This window comes from Schistocerca gregaria, chromosome 5 (assembly GCF_023897955.1).
Source record: "Schistocerca gregaria isolate iqSchGreg1 chromosome 5, iqSchGreg1.2, whole genome shotgun sequence".
Taxonomy (NCBI): Eukaryota; Metazoa; Arthropoda; class Insecta; order Orthoptera; family Acrididae; genus Schistocerca; species Schistocerca gregaria.
Window position 1 is genome coordinate 171180872 of NC_064924.1, and position 19071 is coordinate 171199942.

Here is a 19071-nt window from a genome sequence, read left to right on the forward strand (position 1 = left end):
TTTCTGCGCCCCTTTCAGAAGGATGACATATATGATGTTGTTGCAGGATCGCAGTCCCGCAAGTCGCCTGGATTAGATGGTATTCCTAAGGAGTTCTATGTTCAATTTTGGCCGCTCATTGGTGACACCTTAACGTCAGTGGTAAATGAAGTGATGCGGGGAGTCTCACTTCCTGCTCCTTTTCAGGAAGGCAGAATGGTCCTCCTCCCGAAATCCACAGGTCGACCTGCAATTGATTCCCTCCGTCCTATTACTCTCCTTAACTTTGATTATAAACTTGTCGCTCGAGCAATTAATATCCGTCTCTCTAAGCTGCTCGATACCATTATTGCCGCCCACCAAAGCTGTGTACCTGGACGCACGATACTGACTTCCGTTCTCGAATGTCGCGATGTAATTTCGGTGGCGGCTGCCGCTAATATCCCAGGGGCTTTGCTTTTTCTTGATTTCCAAAAAGCGTTCGATCGCGTCAGCCATGATTTTTTATCGAGAGTGCTCACCGCTGTCGGCTTTAATAATGATGCTCGACAAGTCTTAACTAATCTTTTTAACGGTATCAGTGTCTCGGTGATTGTGAACGGTCACCCTACCCCCCGGATATCGATCAGACGGGGGTTACCCCAGGGAAGCCCCTTATCCATGTCACTTTTTGTTCTATCCTTAGAGACCTTACTTCGCCATCTCACCACGCAATTACGTGGCTGGAATATATTGGGGGAAATTTTTGCAGTCCGTGCATACGCCGATGACGTCATGGTTTTAGTACGACATGCCGAGGACATACTGCGGCTTAAGGATACCTTGGATTCATTTTGTGGTCTTGCTGGTGCTCGCATTAATGATCGCAAATGCACTTTCCTGCCGTTGAGAGGCTTTGATCATGTCGTCATTCCTTGGGCGACGGTTGTCGATCGCCATAAGACCTTGGGGATCATAGTGGATCGTAATCCGATCAAAATGGCGGCACTAAATTGGCGTGAGGTTACGAGTCGTGTTCACGGGGCGATCCTTGAACATGACCGCCGTTCCCTTAGCCTCCTTCACAAGGCACGGGTTTTAGAGACCTATGTCTTCAGTAAAATATACTACGTTGCGCAGGTCTTCCCGCTTCCCGCGATGATGGCCCGCAGGCTGAAACAGCTGTCTAGTCGATTTCTGTGGCGCCGCCATGTCTTCCGTGTCCGGTATGAAGTTGTGGCCAGGCCTCGGAAGCTTGGAGGATTGGGTCTTTCAGATATCAAAGTGAAGACGTCTATCTTATTTGCCCGCCGCAATGTTTTAACCTGTACGCGGGCTCCGCATTCAGTCACCCTCGTTTACTTTCCCGCCTCCGGCCGGCCAGTCTGATCCCTCCTGTTGATGTTGGACGGATTAATCCTAAATTGCGGCACATTCGTGAATACTTTGTACTTGTCGGTATTCTGGGTGCTGATATACTTTCTATGACGCATATTACTACCAACATGCTACAAATCCGTTGGGGTACAGCATGTTTCCCTTCTTCTGTTGAACTTGCTTCCCCGTCAACGTCATGGAAAACGGTCTGGTCTCATCTTAGTCTTCCCATTTTGCCGATGGAGATTGTTTCAACGTGGTATAAGGTCATTTACCGTCTGATACCTACTGGTGATCGTCTTTTTCGTATTGGCCTTCGTCCGACTGATCAGTGTGCGGAATGTCATCAAACTGACACCTTACTTCACAGGCTAGTTGCTTGCGGACGGGATCATTGGCTCTGGGTCCGCCGTCAATTAGCTTTTCTTACTAGAGGGCCTGAAACCGCATTCCCAGACGACATCTTCTTACATCCGGACATCTCTTATTTTCCTCAGACGAAAACGAACACGATTGTCTGGCTCTTGGGTTACTATGTCCACTACGTCATTGAAGGCGGTAATGACCCAGATCCCCGCGATTTTCACCATTATTTGTCAACTGCGCATTGGAAATGGCAGCGGTTACCACAATACCGAACGGTTTTTGCGAATATGCTTTTTCTTGTGTTTAACCGTCAAGATGTTGGTTAAGTTCCCCTGTGATTCCTGTTTCTTCCCTGAGCTTGAGTCCCCTCCCTTGTTGTATTTTTTCGTAATTTTTTTTTCTCTTTTGCATGTATATATATACACCCAAAATTCATACGGGTGGGATAACGGGTTGGTCTTCCCCTTCAGAAGAAATGTTTTATTTGTGTTTCAACTAATTTGTTGATTTTCTTTTTGCAGCTAATATTAAATGATGATTTGACTATGGTTGTCTGAATTCTCGTGAAATATACCAAGTCAATCTGATAATAAAAAAAGCGGTTAAGGCGCTCAGTCGGCAACCGCGGGACTGCTACGGTCGCAGGTTCGAATCCTGCCTCGGGCATGGATGTGTGTGATGTCCTTAGGTTAGTTAGGTTTAAGTAGTTCTAAGTTCTAGGGCACTGATGACCACAGCAGTTAAGTCCCATAGTGCTCAGAGCCATTTGAACCATTTCTGAACCATTTTGTATGGAAATTTGGTCTATAAGGACTATGTCAGGGACGATAAGAGTTGCAGAAGGAAAGTAGTTCAGCCACTGTCTGGAATGGGTGCAGGGAAGTACTGACGTGTTTGTTGCTTAGCACTCATCGTAAAGATGAGCTGTTTCCTCCTAAGGTACAAATATCACACAAAAGCGACATAGATTCGGGAATGCGCATTAGCAGACAACCACTTTCAAATGCGCTACTCATTAGTAGCAAAGAACGTAAACTAAACTAACGTTGTTGCAGTGCAAGACAATGATTATAGGAAGGGCACTATTGAGGAAACCTTGACGCTACCAACAATCACGAACAGAAGACAATCAAGACGAAGTACTCCGAATGGAGCCGACATCCGACGACCGAAACCAGAGCCCATCAGGCAACTTTTTGCTCGTCTACTGTAATCTCTGCACCATTGTTACTTCGACAATTACTTCTTAGCTTCCGGAGCCGTGATGTATTTGTCTCGGTTGTGCGTTCACTTGTTGAAAATAAGGAATATACACTAATGGCCATTAAAATTGGTACACCACGAAGATGACGTGCTAGAGATACCAAATTACACCCACAAGAAGAAGATGCTGTGATATGCAAATGATTAGCTTTTCAGAGCATTCACACAAGGTTGGCGCCGGTGGCGACACCTACAACGTGCTGACATGAGCACAGTTACCAACCGATTTCTCATATACAAACAGCAGTTCACCGGCGTTCCCTGGTGAAACGTTGTTGTGATGCCTCGTGTAAGGAGGAGAAATGCATACCATCACGTTTCCGACTATGACAAAGGTCGGATTGTAGCCTATCGCGATTGCGGTTTATCGTATCGCAACATGGCTGCTGACGTTGGTCGAGATCCAATGTCTGTTAGCAGAATATGGAATAGATGGGTTCAGGAGGGTAATACGGAACGCCATGCTGGATCCCAACGGTCTCGTATCACTAGCAGTCGAGATGACAGGCATCTTATCCGCATGGCTGTAACGGATCGTGCAGCCACGTCTCGATCCCTGAGTCAATAGATGTGGACGTTTGCAAGACAATAACCATCTGCACGAACAATTGGACGACGTTTGCAGCAGCTTTGACTATCAGCTCGGAGACCATGGCTGCGGTTATCCTTGACGGTGCATCACAGACAGGAGCGGCTGCGATGGTGTACTCAACGACGAAACTGGGTGCACGAATGGCAAAACGTCATTTTTTCGGATGAACCCAGGTTCTGTTTACAGCATTATGATGGTCGTATCCGTGTTTAGCGACATCGCTGTGAACGCACATTGAAAGCATGTATTCGTCATTGCCATTCTCGCGTATCACCCGGCGTGATGGTATGGGGTGCCATTGGTTACACGCCTCAGTCACCTCTTGTTCGCATTCACGACACTTTGAACAGTGGAAGTTACTTTTCAGATGTGTTACGACCCGTAGCTCTAACCTTCATTCGATCCCTGCGAAACCCTACATTTCAGCAGGATGATGCACGACCGCATGTTGCAGGTCCTGTAAGGGCCTTTCTGGATACAGAAAATGGTGGACTGCTGCCCCGGCCAGCACATTCTCCAGATCTCTCCCCAATTGAAAACGTCTGGTCAATGGTGGCCGAGCAACTGGCACGTCACAATACGCCAGTCAGTACTCTTGAAGAACTGTGGTATCGTGTTGAAGCTGCATGGGCAGCTGTATCTGTACACGCAATCCAAGCTCTGTTTGATCGAATCTCTGGCGTATCAAGGCCTTTATTGCGGCTAGAGGTGGTTGTTCTGGGTACTGGTGTGTCAGTTGCGTGAAAATATAATTGCATATCAGATGTAGTATAATATATTTGTCCAATCAATACCACTCTATCACCTGCATTATTTCTTGGTGTAGCAATTTCAATGACCAGTAGTGTACAACACGCGTAGACCAGTTTAGTTCCTATAGCCTTAACATGAGCTTCTAATGCATGTGTTTTTGGATGTGTAACTGTAGTATTAGCGTTTTTGTATTCTCGCTTCAGCATCGAAAAACAAAAGAGAGTTAGAAACAGTGACAGGCAAAGCCGGAAAGAGATATTTAGGGAAGTGTGGGAAGAGGTAGAACTGTTTAAAGGGTGATTAATTGCAAATCCCAAGGACAGTTATCACACTCTTTGCAAAGCGTATGTTGGAAGAATAGATTTTCTGAAACAATACAAAAATCGTGATTCACACCATTTAATAAACAATCAGTGCTTTCATCTTGAGGCAACGGCCTTGCCGCAGTGGATACACCGGTTCGTGTCAGATCACCGAAGTTAAGCGCAGTCGGGCGTGGCTGGCACTTGGATGGGTGACCATCCAGGCCGCCATGTGCTGTTGCCATTTTTCGGGGTGCACTCAGCCTCGTGATGCCAACTGAGGAGCTACTCGACCAAATAGTAGCGGCTTCGGTCGAAGAGAACCACCATAACGACCGGGAGAGCGGTGTGCTGACCACACGCCCCTCCCACCAGTATACTCAGCTGAGGATGACACAACTGTCGGATGGTCCCGATGTGCCACTTGTGGCCTGAAGACAGAATGCTTTCATCTAGGGTGCATCAACCACTACAAGCATTGCATGTCCTAAGCTGGAATAGGGTACCAAAGCCGCTGAAATAAAACTGGAGCAGCATTTGCTGAGCACTCACAAAAAATCATGTGGCTGAGTTCATAAAGACGTTTCCGACTATTCTAAAATTGCCCAGAACGCTAGCACCAGCAAGCTTCCCAAATAACATTGTGAATGTTTTGTTTAAAAACAGCGACCATCCAGTGTACAGAACTATTAATGAAAGGGAAATGTTACCACCCAATAAGTGATTAGCTTTTTTTTGTCAGTCTAGAATTTTTTGACTCCCTAGGAACTTTCAAGGTGAACGTAGGGACTTTCCACATGTCCCGCAGGGACATGGTCGAAAATGAATTGGCAGCACTGTATATCACTGAGGTTGGCAGTGGCTAGACAAAACATATGAGCATTCCAAAGACGATCAACTTCTAGAAACTTCTGCCAATCCAGAATTTGGGAGGCCTCAGGTGCCTTTTCTGAACCTTTAGGTGCTTGAAATCACCTATGCAACCATACAACACTCTGCCCCCCTCCACGACTCTCTCCCCCAGTATCCATAAAAAAATCACAGGCTTTTGAAAATTTGTGGTTAAGATTTACAGTGATAAATAATTTTTTTTACAAAATACGCCTGTGAAATTGCTGAAAGGGAAAAAAATAATTCCTTATGGGCAAAAAACTAAAACCAGAAGAATTAATACACATAACCCTGTAGCAGTGTCGGTTTGCTCCCTAGTCTTGTGGCTGAGCGGTCCTAGGCGCTTCAGTCTGGAACCGCGCGACCGTTACGGTCGCAGGTTCGACTAATGCCTTGGCCATAGATGTGTGTGATGTCCTAAGGTTAGTTAGGTATAAGTAGTTCAAAGTTCTGATGACCTCAGATGTTGTCCCATAGTGCTCAGAGCCATTTTGAACCATCCCCTTGTCTTGTGAGATATAAATCACAATGGTCTTCGTGACTACGACGGCACGTTTCTACCTGCAGTCGCAACATTCACAAACAATTGTATTATAGCTGCGTGGTGAACGTGTGTCCAGTACATAGGTGTCTGCAAGGGTGGGAGACAGTGGCGTTAAAGGGGGGGGGGGAGCAAGAGGGAGCCCTTGACCACTCCAGGAATCTAACCTGCGAACCCGCTTTTTATTCATTACAGAATTCTCTTACTTTCTTGCAATGGACCAGCGACTCTACTGACCTGTAGGTTTGGCACCGCTAGTCCGACCGGAAAAGCCTTCCTGGTGCCTAAGGATCTTAACTGTTTTACAATCCCAGATACACTAAACACTATGTCAGCCACCCTTGCGTTAGTTCGATAATTTAGAGGGGAATGGTGCTGCAGTCCTCTACCGTAAACGGGTTTTTGAAAGCTAGGTTTAGAATTTCGGCCTTCCGTTTATCATCATCAGTTACATTACCCGTGCTGTTAGCAAGAGAAGGTATTGCATTAGTTGTAGCGTCCATAGATTTACGTACGACCAAAATTTTTTGGGGTTATTTTTAGAATCTGCAGATAAAATATAACTTTCAAATTCGTTAAAAGAATCTCTCATTGTCCTTCTGACAGCTGCTTTCATTTCACATAATTTCTGTTGTCAGCTGGGCAGTGGCTAAGTTTAAAACGACTTTGCAAAATTCTCTGCTTTCTCAGCAACTTCTTAATGTGTTTGTTGTATCAACAATATAGGGACATGCCGATCATGATATGAGGTTGTCAGGATTGGTTTTGAGCACAATGCTTTATCATGTTAACTTAAATAGCGTAATTTTAGCCCTCAAGTAACTAATCTAAAAAGAAATGTAGCCAGTACAGAGTTCGTTATACACTGAAGGAAAAAATCGGAAAAACCAATAAGGAGTTACTTAAGATTGACGAAAGTTGATAGGTGTGTTTCTACATCAGAAGGATGACATCTATTCAAATTTCACGGCATTCTCATAAGAATGGCGTTAGTAGCACCACTATGGAGATGCAGATCAGATTTGCTTTAAATACGCGCTGTAACGGTCGAAAGTGTTAGGTATTTTTGGGATTGGACTTGGTGAGTAGATGTTAGTCAAGAATGCCCTTGACAGACGCATAAAAAACGGTTCAAATGGCTCTGGGCACTATGGAACTTAACTTCCGAGGTCATCAGTCCCCTAGAACTGAGAACTACTTAAACCTAACTAACCTAAAGAAATCAGACACATCCATGCCCGAGGCAGGATTCAAACCTGGAACCTGCGACCGTAGCGGTCGTGCGGTTCCAGACTGTAGCGCCTAGAACCGCTCGGCCACACCGGCCGGCAACAGATCCATCCTCATCGAGTTAGAACGTGGTTACGTAATTTTGCACAGAGCATAAACACTCTTTTATTCGTAGAGTCCGAGTGATAAAATCTGTCCGTTGGGTGACAGCGGAATTACGTTAATAGTTAACAAGCGGAATGCTACTCAGAGACATATCAAATCAAAGATGAAGCCTGAACGCTACGAAAAATACAGAAATCTACTGAACAGGAAGGAGTAATACGCTCGCAGTGCCAAAGTCAGGCACGCAATATGAGCCACGCGAATATGTACATCAGTTGGTTGGTTGGTTGTTTGGGGAAGGAGACCAGACAGCGTGGTCATCGGTCTCGTCGCATTAGGGAAAGATGGGGAAGGAAGTCGGCCGTGCCCTTTCAGAGGAACCATCCCGGCATTTGCCTAGAGTGATTTAGGGAAATTACGGAAAATCTAAATCAGGATGGCCGGACGCGGGATTGAACCGTCGTCCTTCCGAATGCGAGTCCAGTGTCTAACCACTGCGCCACCTCGCTCGGTTATGTACATGAGTCTCGGTAGCTTGGGTGTAAGGAAGACAACAGCAGAAACTCTTTGTCACTCGTCATGTCGCAGCTGGCGAATCGAATAATTCCAATAGCTTCTACAACAGATTGCTGACACAATACGTACGTGTGGGAGGATACAAATGCTCGATCAGTTGTGGATGTGAGGCAACAGGTTTGCTTCGGTATCACTGTATGGGCACGAATTATTGATGACAGACTCATGAGGCCGTACACTCATCAAACAAATTAACAGGTGCTGTGCATCACCGATCTCTATTCGATGAATTACCAGCGCCATTGGAGATCGTTACCCTTGCAGTAAGACTACGACTGTGGTTAATCGACACGGGTTACTACCTCTTTTCTACAGATAGTGAGATGCTACTTCACCGCAGCGTTTCCTGGGCGACGGGTTGGTTCAGAAGAATCATAAAAGAGGGTTGTATACATGGAAGAATCCTGGAGATACTAGAAGGTAATGGTAAGACATAGATTTAGGAACCAGGTTTTAAATTGTAAGACATTTCCTGGGGCAGATGTGGTCTCTGACCACAATCTATTGGTTATGAACTGTAGATTAGAACTGAAGAAACTGCAAAAAGGTGGGAATTTAAGGAGATGGGATCAGAATAAACTGAAAGAACCAGAGGTTGTACTGAGTTTCAGGGAGAGCATAGGGGAACAATTGACAGGAATGGGGGAAAGAAATACAGTAGAAGAAGAATGGGTAGCTCTGAGGGATGGAGTAGTGAAGGCAGCAGAGGATCAAGTAGGTAAAAAGACAAGGGCTACTAGAAATCCTTGAGTAACAAAAGAAATATTGAATTTAAGTGATGAAAGGAGAAAATATAAAAATGCAGTAAATGAAGCAGGCAAAAAGGAATACAAACGTCTCAAAAATGAGATCGACAGGAAGTGCAAAATGGCTAAGCAAGGATGGATATGGGACAAATGTAAGGATATAGACGCTTACCTCACTAGGGGTAAGATAGATACTGCCTACAGGAAAATTAAAGAGACCTTTGGAGAAAAGAAAACCACTTGTATGAATATCAAGAGCTCAGATGGAAACCCAGTGCTAAGCAAACAAAGGAAAGCAGAAAGGTGGAAGGAGTATATGGAGGGTCTATACAAAGGCGATGTACTTGAGGACAATATTATGGAAATGGAAGAGGATGTAGATGAAGATGAAATGGGAGATATGATACTGCGTAAAGAGTTTGACAGAGCACTGAAAGACCTGAGTCGAAACAAGGCCCCGGGAGTAGACAACATTCTATTATAAATACTGACGGCCTTCGGAGAGCCAGTCCTGACAAAACTCTACCATCTGGTGAGCAAGATGTATGAGACAGGCGAAATACCCTCAGACTTCAAGAAGAATACAATAATTCCAATCCCAAAGAAAGCAGGTGTTGACAGATGTGAAAATTACCGAACTATCAGTTTAATAAGTCACAGCTGCAAAATACTAACACTAATTCTTTATAGACGAATGAAAAAACTGTTAGAAGCCGACCTCGGGGAAGATCAGTTTGGATTCCGCAGAAATGTTGGAACACGCGATGCAATACTGTCCCTACGACTTATCTTAGAAAATAGATTAAGGAAGGGCAAACCTACGTTTCTAGCATATGTAGACTTGGAGGAAGGTTTTGACAATGTTGACTGGAATACTCTCTTTCAAATTCTGAAGGTGGCAGGGGTAAAATACAGGGAGCGAAAGGCTGTTTATAATTTGTACAGAAACCACATAGCAGTTATAAGAGTCGAGGGACACGAAAGGGAAGCAGTGGTTGGGAAGAGAATGAGGCAGGGTAGTAGCCTCTCCCCGATGCTATTCAATCTGTATATTGAGCAAGCAGTAAAGGAAACAAAAGAAAAGTTGGGAGTAGGTATTAAAATCCATGGAGAAGAAATAAAAACTTTTAGGTTCGCCAATGACATTGTAATTCTGTCAGAAACAGCAAAGGACTTGGAAAAGCAGTTGAACGGAATGGATAGCGTCTTGAAAGGAGGGTATAAGATGAACATCAACAAAAGCAAAACAAGGATAATGGAATGTAGTCGAATTAAGTCTGGTGATGCTGAGGGAATTATATTAGGAAATGAGACGCTTAAAGTAGTAAAGGAGTTTTGCTATTTGGGGAGCAAAATAACTGATGATGGTGGAAGTAGAGAGGATATAATATGTAGACTGGCAATGGCAAAGTAAAGCGCTTCTGAAGAAGAGAAATTTGTTAGCATCAAGTATTGATTTAAGTGTCAGGAAGTCGTTTCTGAAAGTATTTGTATGGAGTGTAGCCATGTATGGAAGTGAAAGATGGATGATAAATAGTTTAGACAAGAAGAGAATAGAAGCTTTCGAATTGTGGTGCTACAGAAGAATGCTGAAGATTAGATGGGTAGATTACATAACTAATGAGGAGGTATTGAATAGAATTGGGGAGAAGAGGAGTTTGTGGCACAACTTGACTAGAAGTAGGGATAGGTTGGTAGGACATGTGCTGAGGCATCAACGGAGCACCAATTTGGTACTGGAGGGCAGCGTGGAGGGTAAAAATCGTAGAGGGAGACCAAGAGATGAATACACTAAGCCAATTCAGAAGGATGTAGGCTGCAGTAGGTACTGGGAGATGAAGAAGCTTGCACAGGATAGAGTAGCATGGAGAGCTGCATCAAACCAGTCTCAGGACTGAAGACAACAACAACAACAACAACAACAACAACAACAACATGTAATAGGGCTACGAGAAGTGGGATGATCCTTCTGCGATATTGCAGAAAGACATGGCAAGAAAGTAGCCTATGTGCATAATTGCTCGCAGCGATGGTCATGGGAATGTACGGAAGCAAGAAGCTCGTGTTCAGCGTATGGCTTTTTCGCACCATACTGCATCTGCAGCAGCAATCTGAGGAGTAGTTGGCACCAAAGTGACACAACAAACCGTTAAAAATCGGTTACTTCAAGGGCAGTTGCGAGTCAGATGCCCAGCAGCGTGCATTTCACTGACCCGAAACCACCAGCACTTGCAACATCAGTGGTATCAAGTGAGAGCTCATTGGAGGGCAGCGTTGCGGTCTTGTCTTTTCTAGAGGAAAGCTCATTCTGCCTTTGTGTGAGTGATGGGCGTGTTTTGGTTAGAAGGAAGCCAGATGAGGGCCTGCAGCCAACCTGCCTGCATGCTAGACACACTGGACTCACACCTGGATTTATAGTATGGTGTGTGATATCATATGGCAGCAGGTGCACTCTCGTGGTTATCCCACACATCCTAACTGGAAGTCTGAACTTCAGTTTGGTGATTCGGCCTGCTGTGCTGCCGTTAATGAATGGCACCCCAGGGTGTGTACTCCAACTGAATGTGCTCGCCCACTTACCACTGTTGGAACCTAAAATGCTGTACAGAGTGCCGACCTGCAATCTTGGCCTGCTTGATCATCAGATCTGTCTCCAGTCCATCACATATGGAACATTATCAGACGATAATTCCAGCACCATCAACAAACAGCTTTAATCGTCCCCGTACTGTCTGACCGAGTTCTCCAGACATTGAACTCCATCCCACAAACTGACATCCAGCATTCAGGTTTGCGTTCTTGTGTTCAGCATTCTGTCAGTACACCAACCGTCAGTGTACCAGCATTTCACATTTGTAATGTCTTATCTTGCACTTACATTAACCTGTGATCTTGCAATGTTAATCACTCAAGTATGTTATGATACCAGAGAAGGAAAGTTGCTACTCACCATATAGCAGAGATGTTGAGTTGCGACAGGCACAACAATAAGATTCACACGATTATAGCTTTCGGTCATTAAGGCCCTTGTCAGCAGTACACATACACACACACACACACACACACACACACAGACACACAGACACACACACACACACACACACACACACACACACACACACACACACACACACACGCGCGCGCGCGCGCGCGCACGCAAACGCAACTTGCACACACGTCTGCCATCTCAGAGAGCTGAAACTACACTGAGAGGAGCAGCAGTGCATGATGGGAGTGGCGACTGGGTGGGGGTAAGGAGGAGGCTGGGGCAGGGAGGGGGAAGGATGTATGGAGGGAGTGGCGGACAGTGAAGTGTTGCAGTTTAGACGGAGGACAGGAGAGAAGATGTGGAGGGTTAGAGGAATGTAGGATGTATTGCAGGGAAAGTTCCCACCTGCGCAATTCAGAAAAGCTGGTGTTGGTGGGAAGGATCCATATGGCTCAGGCTGCGAAGCAGTCACTGAGATGAGGGACATCATGTTTGGCAGCGTCTTCAGCAACAGGGTGATCCACTTGTTTTTTTGGCCACAGTTTGTCGGTGGCTGTCCATGTTGACAGACAGCTTGTTGGTTGTCATGCCTACATAAAATGCAGCAAAGTGGTTGCAACTTAGCTTGTAAATCACATGCCTGGTTTCACAGGTAGCCCTGCCAATTATGGGATAGGTGATGTTAGTGACCGGACTGGAGTAGGTGGCAGTAGGAGGATGTATGGGACAGGTCTTGCAGCTAGGTCTATTACAGGGGTATGAGCCATGAGGTAAGGGATTTGGAGCAGGGGTTGTGTAAGGATGGACGAATATATTGTATAGGTTAGGTGGACGACGGAATACCACGGTAGGAGAGGTGGGAAGGATAGTGGGCAAGACATTCCTCATTTCAGAACACGACGAGAGGTAATCGAAACCTGGCAGAGAATGTAATTCAGTTGCTCCAGTCCCGAATGGTACTGAGTTAGGAGGGGAATGCTCCTCTGTGGCAGGACTGTGGGAAATACGTTACCTAGACAACTTTATTGCCGAAATTTCATTACTCCACATTAAATATTTTTTGGTGCTGCGATTTTTTTTCCCATCAGTTAACACTGAAGTTTATGTTCATTCCACCATTGTCGAACAAGTAGTTTCCTATGAGCCTTCTATGCAACAAAGTGTTAATTAATGACTCTAAGGAACCATCTAAGTTGTAGTTTCATCTAGGAAGTGTCACATTAACAAAGCCAAGTCAGGTTTGAAATACGTTTGAAAACGTCAGTGGACAGTATATTCGCTTTGATGTAAGAAAGAGATCATGATGGTTTGCGGGCGTTTTACAATATTTTGCTACTAACAGCAAAACCTCGAAACCCCCATTTTGACAAGGAACAATTTTGGCGGCCATTCAAGAGGTTTGAAAAATGTTCTGCACAAAACCTGCTTGTGATGGACTCAAAATAATTCCTTTGGGCAACAATACAGCTATGCTTATGACATGAATTATGATAAAGGAAGCTTGTTGTACAATTATCTGCAAATTACCCATGTCTCCATACAACTGGATGAGTCAAATTTACTTGGTACTGAAGCATTGTTATTGACGGAGTTTAGTTTTGTTGTGAACCAAGACATCCACGAAGAACTCGTATTTACGAGTACTGCGACAACAGTCGCTAAAGATGAATTAGTGTTTAATGTTTGGAAGATTATTTCATGGATAGGGCGATACCTTCATCAAATATATGAGTAGTACTAGTGACAGCTGATGAAGCACCTGCCATGTTTGTTCCAAACTGTGCACTTACAAGCCATATAAAACAAAATTAACCTGGTATATTTGCTGTACATGTGTCATCCTGTTAGTTGCTAAACATCTGAGTGGCAGATTGCATCAATATCGCCGATTTGTCGTCAAGACAGCAAACATAATTCGAAGCAATGGTTTGCGCTGTTATGTGAGGAAAATGACGATAACTTCATCGTTACTCCTTCGCAAAGAAATACAATGGCTGTCAAAAGGCTTGTGTGTGACAAGACTTTTCTCGCTTTTTGAAACTGTTTTCGAGTTTTCAGATGCTAAAGATTCAATTTCTAAGAACATTTCATGAAGTTGATATCACACATTTCTTATTTAATAAATATGTTTAATGTTTTATTAGGGTTTACCTGCAGTTACATAATGACAATGTGAATGCGATAAAAATAAAATCCATTATATCAGCTGTAAGGTGTGAGGCAAATCCAACACCTCCCATGAAAACCCTGACATGATAAGCAAATCCAGTAGTATGTCACACAGCTCGGAATAAATCGTGACATTAAATTAACCAAAGTAATACGAGTAACGAGTGAGCAAATGGAATACCACAGACTAACACAAGAATGCCTAAATGCATGTCGTACCTTCCCACCGTGAGACCGACGCAGTTCCGAGGGGAAAAACGAGAACAGAAGCCGAGAGCAGAAACGTATTAAGCTAGAAGGCCCTACGATAAGGGACGGACATGACACCCACGTCTCCAGCTAACCACTAGGGCTCACCATCCGCACGTTTTAGTGTGAGGCTTTTTCGCGTCTCTGTTACATCAAGGACCACCCCCCAGCCCATGCTAAAAGCTAGAGCCCTCCAGAAAAACAGTATAGATCTTACGATAACACAAAAAGGGCCACTACCATCCGCAAGTTTTAGCGTGAGACTTTTTCACGTCTCAGGTACGTCAAGGACCACCCACAGCCCATGCTAAAAGCTAGAGCCCTCCAGAAAAACAGTATAGATCTTACGATAACACAAAAAGGGCCACTACCATCCGCAAGTTTTAGCGTGAGACTTTTTCGCGTCTCAGGTACGTCAAGGACCACCCCACAGCCCATGTTAAAGGATAGAGCCCTCCAGAAGAACAGTATAGATCTTACGATAACGCTAAAAGGACCACACCAGCTGCAGGTTTTAGCATGAGACTTTTTAGCGTCTCTGTTAGGTTGCAAACTTTAAAAACATTGCCCCACCACGAAAAGTATAACGTTTCTCATAGGATAGACAGAATCTTTGTAGGTGGAGCTTAAGGTTAACATTGAGACCCTGATTGGTCAGATGAAAACACAGCCAGATAGCTTTTTTAAATCTACTTCGGTAAATTGTAGTAAGGAGAAGTTAGGAGCGTTAGTTCCGAGACGGGGAGCTGGATGGCTGGTGCGCCGGCCGCTGTCGCCCTGGCGCTGCCTAAACACCGACAAGGTAATGAACGCACGCGATGCCGCATTTCTGAGCGCATAAGGCTTCACTCAGAACTGCAGAAGACTCATCTGTTACACTCCTTTTTTGCGTAATACTAGTGTCGATCGTTAATTAAAACTCATGGTGTTCACATTTTCCACTCGAAGAACAGATCTGAAACGCGATGATTTCTCTGTTATATAGTTATTGAGAAGCCACATCAGCCACTGTAATTTACGACAAGTTAGATAAGTAATTAAAGGTAATTGAGGGTCTCTGTAGACCATTTTGATAGTTTTCTCTTTGTGAAACTTAAATTAAACCTAGATAATAGATGTGATATGGCATAGGTCATCCTTCGATCCATTGTAGAACTTGGAAACCCATTCAGGGAATATTCGTTCACATTTTTGTTGAACGCAGTTGGTTTTTACCATCCTGTATTGAAACATTTCCTTTTATCTATATTGCAATTTATAAACGATGTTTTGTGAGTAGAATAAAATTATCAATGGTAAACTTAACTGCTTTTTCTTCGTTATTTTACCAGCTAACTAAAAACAGGAAAGCCTTGAACCCTTTCCACTAAATTTAGTTAGTATTAAGATTCTTTTACAGGGAGTGCAGTGGAGCTGACGCTGAGATCATTAAGTATCTGGTTATATCATCGCTAGTCTCACTGAACTCTTCTGAATTCTACATGTCATGTGTGGTCTGGCGTCTCCTTACCAGCAACAGGTCCCAGGTTCAAACTAGTTAATTCCCTAAAAACACGATCAGAGCGTCGTTGCGCGAAAGTGGTAGGGAGACACGATATAGAACAATCAGACACCACCATGAATGTTTAGTATATTTGCTGTACATGCGTCATCCTGTTAGTTGCTAAATATCTGAGTGGCAGATTGCATCAATATCGCCTATTTGTCGTCCACACAGTAAACATAATTCGAAGCAATGGTTTGCGCTGTTATGTGAGGAAAATGACGATAACTTCACCGTTACTCCTTCGCAATGAAATACAATGGCTGTCAAAAGGCTTGTGTGTGACAAGACTTTTCTCGCTTTTTGAAACTGTTGTCGAGTTTTCAGATGCTAAAGATTCAATTTCTAAGATCATTTCATGAAGTGGATATTACACATTTCTTATTTAATAAATATGTTTAATGTTTTATTTGGGTTTACCTGCAGTTACATAATGGCAATGTGAATGCGATAAAAGCAAAATCCATTATATCAGCTGTTCTTGACAGAATTAAACTAATGGACGGCACGAATTTGCCCAGCTTCCGAATGTGTAACAGACAAACTGCCACGATAATGAAATCTCAGCATTTGTTCAACATTTAAATGCTCTTCAGACAGACGTTGAAATTCGATTTGAGGGTTTTCTACTATGAAAAAACAACAGTGGATTATCAGTCCATACAGTGATATTGGAAATATGGATCTTATATTACAACAAGAACTAACCGGAATAATCGCTAACGAAGAACTTAATTTACAATTTGGAAAAAGTTACAAGCAATTCCTGTTTCAGATAAACGTATTTGTTACCTATCCTGTATTATGGATTATAAGGAGAAAGTTTTTTATAGCTTTCCCATCTTCATATCTTGTGGCAAGGGGTTTCAAACCTGTTACCAACCTTCTCACACAAAAAAGAAAGATTACATTTCTCAACTAAAACCTATGAAAGTGAATAGCACCATCTTAGCTGTCAAAAACGCATTTGAAGTTGACGACTTTGAAAATAATTCAATATATGAAAGGGAACGGGTCTACCAAGGAGACAAAAAAATTTCAGCATCTTCGGTTTTATTACTGAAGTAAATATTCTGTCTTACGGGGCGAGTATACTTGCCCCCAGACTGTCGATAAAACAACATTGCCGGTCTCGACTGGTGCAAAAAGAATTGACATTGTCGGCGTCACGGTCCATTAAGAACCAATCACTATTGCATCAGCTTATAGAGGAGTAGAAAGGGTACATCGGTTGACTTATTTATGGGTCCGTGCCAATACATTCGCCACAGCGCTTACTTAGACAAAAAGCGACTTCAGCCGACCACTACGCTTTGAAAGCAAATCAGTGTATACTCGCCTAAATTTCCACTACAACGTTTACTTTGTACAGAGTATAGTGTAAACAAATATCCTTTTTTTAGTTTATAGATTACATAGATTACTGTAAAGTAATGACGTTTTCTACATATGTTGCAAAACATCATTTAATGATTTGTTACAGAGGCCAGGCCAATTAAATTTAGTTCTCCTGATTCATTTCTCATCCACCTTGCCAAGTATATATCAGCTGTACACAGTTTTTCTGGACTTCCACACGCATCACTACAAAAAATCGAAGTTGCCTTACGTAATGCATTACAACTCACTGTACGGATCTGACGGAGGAAGGGCACGACATTCCTGCAAAATATAGTCTCAGAACAGTACCCTTTGACAGAATTTAAGCCTGAGAACGACTCCGCGGCACAAGATTTTCCATTTGGCCTTAGAATGCCTTATTGCTGACATGATGTTGCCGTATACTATGCAGTTTAGTGCCACCTCGTGAGTGCAAAATCAGCAATATAGCTAGGAAATCTCTTACCTCTGTAGACAATGTCGTATCACTGCTGCTATCGTCCCGTCTATTATGAGCAAGAGCACCTGACAAGGCGCACACATAAATACGGCATGACACTGCACCTGCGCATAAGGAGTGTTGCTGATAAGATAACTGACAGAAACAAGATTCAGCGGCGTTGACAATTCCGGCTGTGTGACGGAATCACAGCAGCGTTACGAATTGATCCTTTCCTACTAAATTGTATTTTGTGGATCTCATTATTGGAGGAGAAAACATATCAGATACCCGAAGGTAAACACTAACGAAGAGCAGTAGCAGCTAGAAACTAAGTGTATTAACATTAAACTATCGTTAAACTGCAGTATACTCTCTGTCCTTAGTCAGGCTATAAACAAACAATAAAATAAAGTAAAAAACAGCTTGTCCAAAGAAATCCGTTGTTGCCTCGTACCTACTAAGTATCTACTATTTTCTTTTAATCTTCGTGTTATAAGTAGACTGTTTGGTATGTAAGTAGGCTGTTTAGGTTTTTATGTTGGTAACGCCACTTAGCGCTCTGTACGGAAACCACTGGCTGTGCTGTGTGCAGTCTGTGGCTGGGTTACATTGCTGGAATATTTGCTATTGTAGTGTTAGGCAGTTGGAGGTGAGCCGCCAGCCGTGGTAGATGTGGGGAGAGAGATGGCAGAATTTTGAGAGCGGACGATCTGGACGTATGTCCATCAGAAACAGTAAATTTGTAATGTTGGATATCATGAACTGATATATATATATATATATATATATATATATATATATATATATATATATATATATATATATATATATATAATGACTTTTGAACATTATTAAGGTAAATACATTGTTTGTTCTCTATCAAAATCTTTCGTTTGCTAACTATGCCTATCAGTAGTTAATGCCTTCAGTAGTTAGAATCTTTTATGCAGCTGGCAGTATTGGCGCACACTGTATTGCAGTAGTTTGAGTAACGGAGATTTTTGTGAGATAAGTGATTCATTAAAGGTATAGGTTATTGTTAGTCAGGGCCATACTTTTGTAGGATTATTGAAAGTCAGATTTCGTTGCGCTAAAAATATTGTGTGTCAGTTTAGTGTTGATCAGAATGAGTAAAGTGAGAAATGTCTGAGTACGTTCAGTTCTGCTCAGTCGCTTGAAAATCAAATAACGTAAGAGGTTAACCAGTACAGTAATTGATAAATTTTTCTAAGGGGACGCTTCAGTGTTGACTGATTAGGATCGCGTCACAAATTTCATATGTCCTCCTCCTTTGATGTTTCGTATTTTTCCAGTACTTCTTCATGTCCCCACAGTACCCCTCATCTTCTTCTCATGTCGTCTTTTTCTTTCTTCCGTCCATATTTTCCGAACTTCCTTACTTTTTCTATGTTGAAAACCTTGTAAGTTAAGTATTTTATTCTTAAAATGGTTTGTGTCTTTTTTCCTATTCTCTGATTTTGTTTCTCTCTAGTTATTTTCTTATTTATGTAGCCCATGCTACTTTTTTCAGACATTAATTTGGTGCGGTGTTCAAAGATGATTACCCTTTAGTTTGCTACTACTTCCAATATTTTCTGT

At 43.0% G+C, this 19071-nt stretch overlaps 1 protein-coding gene and 1 pseudogene across 1 annotated transcript in view; one reads left to right on the plus strand and one right to left on the minus strand.

Annotated features, from left to right (window-relative positions):
* Window positions 1-17572, minus strand: part of LOC126273058 (cytochrome P450 6k1-like) — a 93073-nt gene extending 75501 nt beyond the window's left edge. The window contains exon 1 of the mRNA XM_049976464.1: window positions 17497-17572. The gene's annotated coding sequence lies outside the window, so the exon portion shown is untranslated. The remainder of the gene's footprint in view (window positions 1-17496) is intronic.
* On the plus strand, window positions 4738-4855 carry LOC126274491 (5S ribosomal RNA; annotated as a pseudogene).
* Window positions 17573-19071: the final 1499 nt, after the last annotated feature.